The sequence below is a fragment of the Xyrauchen texanus genome, chromosome 18, assembly GCF_025860055.1.
Source record: "Xyrauchen texanus isolate HMW12.3.18 chromosome 18, RBS_HiC_50CHRs, whole genome shotgun sequence".
Lineage (NCBI taxonomy): Eukaryota > Metazoa > Chordata > Actinopteri > Cypriniformes > Catostomidae > Xyrauchen > Xyrauchen texanus.
Window position 1 is genome coordinate 3,860,792 of NC_068293.1, and position 7,658 is coordinate 3,868,449.

The window sequence follows — 7,658 nt, forward strand, 5'->3', positions numbered from 1 at the left end:
AATAAAAACGTTTTGTTTACAATTGATTATAACAATTACTAGTGAATGTATTCAACTCATCAATAGGCCGAAGAGACAGGGGTAATCCCGCCCCCTTCACTATATATTCAGATTTACAATTATGGATTCACACTTATACCCTTATACAAATTTGGATTTACAACAAGGTAGTACATTTGATATGTTTAAGGATTGCTTCCTCTAGAATGCTGTGGTATTCACTTAATGATTGGTAAATCAATATCTGTTCAATCATCAGTCTGTGATTTTTGAGAGAAAAAGAAAAACAAATCAACACAAAAACACTGTTCAGATCATGATAGAGTATAGAGTCTCGCCAGCTCTTCATCTGATCTACTGTCTTCAAACTATGCTAACATAACTCCAGACAGTTGTCACACTTTGATTTTCTGTGTAATGTAATCTCTTCTGCTTGTTCATAATCCTCAAGAGTCCTTTCTGCAACATGCCAAACAACACTTATATAACATGCTCTTATAAGACTTCTTCTGTTTGTACTTTGGTATTGCACGAGAATTCCAGATGCTGAACAAACACTCAAAGGAAAAAAGCAACATCCAACATTGTCTTGAACTTACACAATTACTTCAGATTTGTTTATGATAACTTAAAGACAATTTCAAATCAACATTGGAGTTCCCAAAAATCTGATTAACACAGGTGAATACCAGCTGTCATATTCAGATTTCCAGACACCGGAATATTGACTTAATCTGGTTATCACAATCAGAAGAATATGTTTATATGATGTTCCATGATCATAATCAGACCAAATATTGATTAAAACTGGAATATTATTGAGCATGTAAACACAGACAGTGATCATCAGCTAGCATGCACCAAATAGTCTGTGGAATGAGAGTATGGGAATGGTAAACATCATTAAACTTGTTTCAAATATTTTGTGAGAAAGATGATAGAAACGTTTTTAAAAGAGATCTGAGGCCTGGGCTAGTCACTGAAACTTTACTGCAATCTCACTCTATAACACAACAACATGACGCTTCTTCACTCCATGACTGCCTTAAAAAATGGTACAGTACAAAAAAAGTCAATGAATTGTTTGATTAGAATATATATCAGAAGTCAAATTGCAGAAAATCTACAAAAATAAATAAAGTATAAAATAGTCATTGTGAAAAAGTATATAATGCAAGCTCACAGTGCACATTTCAGAATCAGTTCAGCAGTTCTGGTTGTAGAAGGAAATTATAGAAGAAAAACTACATCAAACACTGAACACATTTCAATCTGGTAACAAAAAAAATCTATCCTGGTAACTAATAACACAAATACTGTATAATGCAGCGATAATAATACTTTTAATAATATATATATATATTTTTTTTAATCAAATTTAATTGTCTCACTTTTCAGAGATGTAAATATATATTCAGGATTTATAACTATATTTTCAGATTTGAAACATATTCATACTTATAAAAACATATTCAGTATTTATAGCTAAATTATACACAGAAGGGGTCGGCAACCTATGGCACTTGTTCCAGCATTCACATGAAGGACATGCCCGTAAACAATCTCTCTCTCCCGCACCACCGCCCGCAATCTGCCTTTTTCCCTTTCGGAGGCTTAATTAGCCCGATAAGGGACCGGGTGTGTATAATCACGACCCGGCCCCGCCCTCCGCCACATTCCTCCCTCGTTCTCTCACTCAGGGGAGCCCCCGGCATGACGTACACTCCCCCCTCTTTCCCTGGGGAGGGGCGTGCCTTTTGCCCCATCTGCCGGAGGTCATCCCCGTCTACCTGGACGAGGGAGGGGACAAGGGGAGGGAAACAGAAATAATTAAACAGGGGGGTACTTCCTGTAACAGTGTAGTACCCCCCAAAAAAACACTGTAAAATTAAAATGAGAGGGAAAAGGCCAATGCGGAGTGGCAGTGAGAGAGAGAGAGGAGAGAGAGATGAAAAAAAAAAAAAAACGTACTCGCCGGTTCTCTGATACACCGTCGCATGGTTTTCGATCACTCCTCCACCCTCTCAGGCGGACGACAGCCGCTCCTCCCCGGGCGGACCGGAGTCAGACACATGACCCCTCGGCGACTCCTGGGGACACTCCTCCACCCCTGGCAGTGGCCCTACCGCTCCAGGCGCTCAGGGTGTCACTTCCCTCCTCCCCTCGTGGATGGTGGTCTTCTGTCGACCCCTCTGCGTTTCTGGGGTATAGCAGGTCACTCCTCCAACCCTGGCAGCGGCTTCATCGCTCCAGGCGGTCGGGGAGTCCAGTTCCCACTTGCCTCGCGGACGGCGGCCGTTCACCACGTCCGGGCAGTCGGCAACTCCCTCCCCCGGTGGAAGGCAGCGGCGCTCCCCCGGGTGGACAGCAGTGTCAAGGACTCCGCGACGGGCATCCCTCCTCCTTACCGGATTTCAGAATGGAGCATTGAGATCTTTAAAAAATATTATACAGCAGAATTTCCCAGATCTCAATTCTTCAGGTACTTACAGCTGCACCATCTACTTTGCACCATCTTTGGGTGTAGTATGCAGCCTCCTAAAGCGGCAGACACTCTTGAGATGGTGCTTGCTGCTTTTGGAAAGGGTCATGAGGCTTCAGTGTACTATTCCTGGCTAATTCAGAGTTTAATAGATGGGGTTTTAACATCTCTTAAGTTATGGGAGAGTGACTTGAATTTAGTACTGGAAGATGGAGAATGTGGTAAGATTAAAAAAAAAACGCCAAGTCTGCATCTAGAGATGCAAGAGTGCACCTCATTCAATTTAAGATTCTGCATCAGTTTTTTGGACTCCCTCCAGATTGTATAGGCTTGGCCTTAAAGACACACCTACTTGCTGGTGATGCCAGTTGGAGTATGGGGACATAGCCCATGTGTTTTGGTCCTGTACTAAGATTCAAGTGTTTTGGTCGAAGGTTCAGAATTTTGCTTCGGAGATCTTGGGCACTCAGATCTTTTTTGCCCCAGACTTTGTATTTTGGGTGATGGGGCAGGTATTAATATAATGATTAAACATGTAAAGAGCTGGGTCCTTACCAGCATGATGATCGGCAGGGAGGTAATGCTAAAGGGATGGAAGTCAGCTGATGCGCCCTCATTTCATGAGTGGTGCACCGAGCTGGGCAGAGTGGCGGCATTTGAAGAGATAGCACATAGAAGGCTGGGCAGTTTGGGTGCATTGGGCAAGAAGTGGGGCAATAATCTTGCCTTCTTAGAAGGTTGCCAGGGAGGAGCAGTGTAGAGAGATGATTCTTATTGAAAATTATATGTGGAATCCTTTTTTTATGTTGGATAATTGTATATGTATTTGTTATGTCATCGAGTATTTTCTTTGGGCTGTTTGTTTATATGTGTGTTTGTTATTTAATGTTTGATCATTGGGATGTATGTTGGGTGGTGGGTGCGAGGGGCAGGGTTGTTTTAAATTTGTATTTGGAATCAATAAAAAATTGTTATTTAAAAAAACTAATAGCAACAGACCTTGTTAGATTCTGTAATGTTTAGAATTTACATTCATTGCTAATTTGACAAATCAGGAAAAGGCGAAACATGCTGGAGTTCCTGAGAAATCTAAAGATGTTCCAAAGGTAGGACAATTCTGGAGGTGGACATTTACTGTCAGGGTTTATTTTGCAATAATGACTGGCTGGTTGTACATAAACCCACTTATAATGTGGCTTTTTACCATAAATCGAAAAAAAGAAATGTACAATTTCATGATCAGTAATCAAATAAGCAGATTTGTGACATTAACTGTGTTAACTCTTTTTGTATAAAAGGACAGGTATTCTTTCATTAAAGCACTTTCACAAGATGCTCTGTGAAATTTCACATGCAAGAGTGTTCACATGTGGGTTTTGCACAATTTTTTCACTCAAACTGTTATGCTGATAGTATACTGTAGTTTGTAATGAAAAATTAATTGTTGAAATAGAAAAATTCTAAATAGAAAAGTGGACTCAAACTTTTGAAAATCACATACACATGCATCTTTTTTTGTTGGGTTGTGGTTGTTGGCACAGCCAATGACCAGGAAAATAAATGCACTCCATGTCAAAAAGGTTGTCGACCCCTGATATACAGAATATTCAGATTTATAACTATATATTCAGATTTGTAACTATATATTCAGATTTATAACTATATATTCAGATTTTTAACTATATATTCAGATTTACAAGTATATATTCAAATTTCTAATAAATACAACAATAAATACAACCAGCCAGACCCAAATTTAGGCTAATGATGAGACATCAGATACACTACAGAACTTCTGCTGGTTCTCAGTGTCTCTCAGCTTTCCAAGTGTGTGTGTCTCGCTCTAACACACACACTCCCAGAACTCACACACACACATTACACACTGTATTCGAGTGACAGCCCTCATTCTAACTGAAGCTCTGTCACCCTTCTCCGTTTCCTCTAGTTCTCTCTCTCTCTCTCTCCCTCTTTCTACCTATCTATCAATCTATCTATCTATCTCTCACTGTGTCTCTTTGCCTCAGGCTGTTCTGTCCTTTTCTGACATGCTTCAGTAAAATCTTCCCATCAGGCACTGGGTTTCTGATCGCCCACGAGTCACAAGAAACAAAAAGAGAGAGAATAAGACAGAACAAACTGTAGATCAGAAGCACTGCTGTCTTCACCTTTAAAATCACTGCAGACATGCCACATACTGTTTAATTCCATATACTAGCAAATATCTCCCCTCCATATTAACAATATACTGTATGCACTGTATTCAAACTGTATACTCCAGAAATAGAAATAGTCTTTGATTTTTCACCTACCTGAATGAATATTGACTTTTGATCTCATATAAATTAATGTTAGTCTAATGTGTTACAGAGAATAAATCACATCCTCCACAGAGAACATAACATGTGTTTTACTGACCTCTGCTGACTACATCGAGCTCTCAAATCATCTCTGTACATTTGATCTGCTTATTTAAAAGAGCCACAAAAATAAAAAAGGAGTGTATGGTGTACTTATCCAAAACCAGAAGTCAGGAAGGACACATACTGTAACACACTGCAAGAAACATTCAAGGGTTGAATTTCTGTATTGTATAATATCAGTGTTCAGAGGACCTTCGTACCTCCCACAGGCTCCTGAACTCCCTCTGCTCAATCCGCAGTAGTCCACTAAACTCTCGGGTGACGATGGTGGCATGCCGTGGTGTGTTGTCCAGAATGGACTCCCCAAAAGCTGTGCCAATGCCCAATGTACAGATGGTGACAGCATCCTTAACATTGGAAACAGAACAGGTTAGTTCATAACTACAGTATATTTCCAAGAAGAAGACAAGATGAGGCATAGAGGTCATATGTAGAAATGATCCATTTGAGATGTTTCTTATTGGAAGACTGTTGTATTCTTAGATTAAGGCCTCTCATCCCAAAGGACAGAAGCAATTTCACTCCAAACACAGACACACACAGACAGAGGGAGGTCAGTGCTCCTTTTGTCCCATATGATTTGTAATGTAAGCAGCAGCTCTGTTAGAAGAGTTGTTCTAGTTTTCTGTGCTGTAGACTATAATAAGCAGCTGCACTCAATTGAGATCTTCCACAGTGAGCTGAATGGTTTAGTCTGAAACGAGAGATCATATCAGTCTTGCATACCCAGACTTTTGACATAAAGTCTGCTCCACACCGCACATTATTCTGACCAAGAACCATCCACTTATACAGCAAGAGGCAATCTGACCAGCTATACAGAAAACACCAATTAACACCATTAACGATTCTGGCTCCAATTCCTCTAAACGATTCTGGTTCCTTACTTTAATGATTCTTTTAGTACATTTTAAGGTGAAATATTTTGAAATAAGAAATGCAATTCTTACTGTTAAGGACGTTTTGCATTCAGCTGACTGTTACCAAATGAAGAGAACATTTCATATTTTGCCAGAACAGATTTTTGCAGAAGGTGTGTTTCCAAAGACTTGTAATGTCCAGTATATATTTAACTTCACATTGTCATATGAACATCCATTTACTCTGATTTAAAGGAATATTCTGGGTTCAAAACAAGTTAAGCTCAATCGACTGCATTTGTGGCATAATGTTGATTACAACAAAAATGAATTTCGACTTGTTCCTCTTTTACTTAAAAAAAAAAGAAGCAAAAATCAAGTTCCAGTGAGGTACTTGCAATGTAAGTGAATTTGGCCAATTATTGGCGGGTTTAAACAGAAATTTAAAGAATATAATTTTATAAAAGCACCTACAGTATTCTTCTGTTCAAACTCATGTAGGATTTGAGCTGTAAAACTGTTTAAATGGACATTTTTGGCAACAAAGTTGTAAATTGGCTATAACTTTACACAGAAAAGGTTAGTAAGTGATTTTATCTCACTAAAATCATGTTAACACGCATATCGTTTACATCTTGTGTCTATACTTTAAAAAAGTGAGTATTTTAACGTTCAAAAATTGACCCCCATTCACTTCCATTGTAAGTGCCTCCCTGTAACCCAGATTTTTGCTTTTTTTAAAGAAAAGGAGGGACGAGTCTAAGTTAATTTTTGTGGTAATCAATATTATGCCTCACGATTTGCACGTGACCCAAATTGTGGTTCAGTTCAAGTGTTTGATTCGCTAAAAAGAACCAGCTGTATGTTTCATGCTGTAGATTCAAAAGAACTGGCTCATATGAGTCGTTCGTTCAGGAATTGGATTACACTGGACTTGCTGTTTCATGCTGTAGATTTCTTTTAATTAATTTTTTTTTACACATTTTGGCAGACGCTTTTATCCAAAGCAACTTTCAGTGCACCTATTACAGGGACAATCCCCCCGGAGCAACCTGGAGTTAAGTGCCTTGCTCAAGGACACAATGGTGGTGGCTGTGGGGATCGAACCAGCAACCTTCTGATTAACAGTTATGTGCTTTAGACCACTACACCACCACCACTATATATGGTGTTGCGGGGGCCACTGAATGGCTAAAAAGTTTGACTTTGAGTCTTTTATTATGCCGTTCTGTCAACAGAGCCCGAAGAATGCTTGTTTGAGAAACGTTAGAGAACAAAAAGGTCTTGAAAATCATTCATTTGCTGTATATTTTAAGAAAATGATCCAGTCTTCTCCCAGACAATTATGTAATATTCCAGTGTCCAGTGGATGAACACTTCAGAAACTCGACGGATGTTGTAGGACATTCGGGAAAGTCTCTCCTGCAGTTTAATGAGTACTGAGGATTCAGACACGCTACTCGTTTGACATACTGCTTTTGGCATATTGTTGGGAAGTATGAGTATTCGGATGTAGGGTAAGAGCATCCTGGTTTTCATAAAACCATATTTTTTTTCTGACATCCTTTTTCAAACAAAAAGCATCTGAAAAGAACCCTCATATTTCAGTGAATATATGGTGTATAACAGCAGGACTGAAGTGATAATGTAGCTACCTGGTGGTTTGCTGTTTCAGAGACTTTGACATCCAGCGATCCGGACAAAACAGCATACCAGTTAGTGCCGATGTCACCCTGTCTGTACACTAACACACACACAAACACAAAAGATTGTATTATAACATCAGATCACAACCACATTTGTGGCTTTTCATTTAAAATGATGTGATTCTGTCAATAAATGTTTGTTTTCATAGCGTTCTGTGCATGTTTCCACTCAGATGAGGGGATCCCA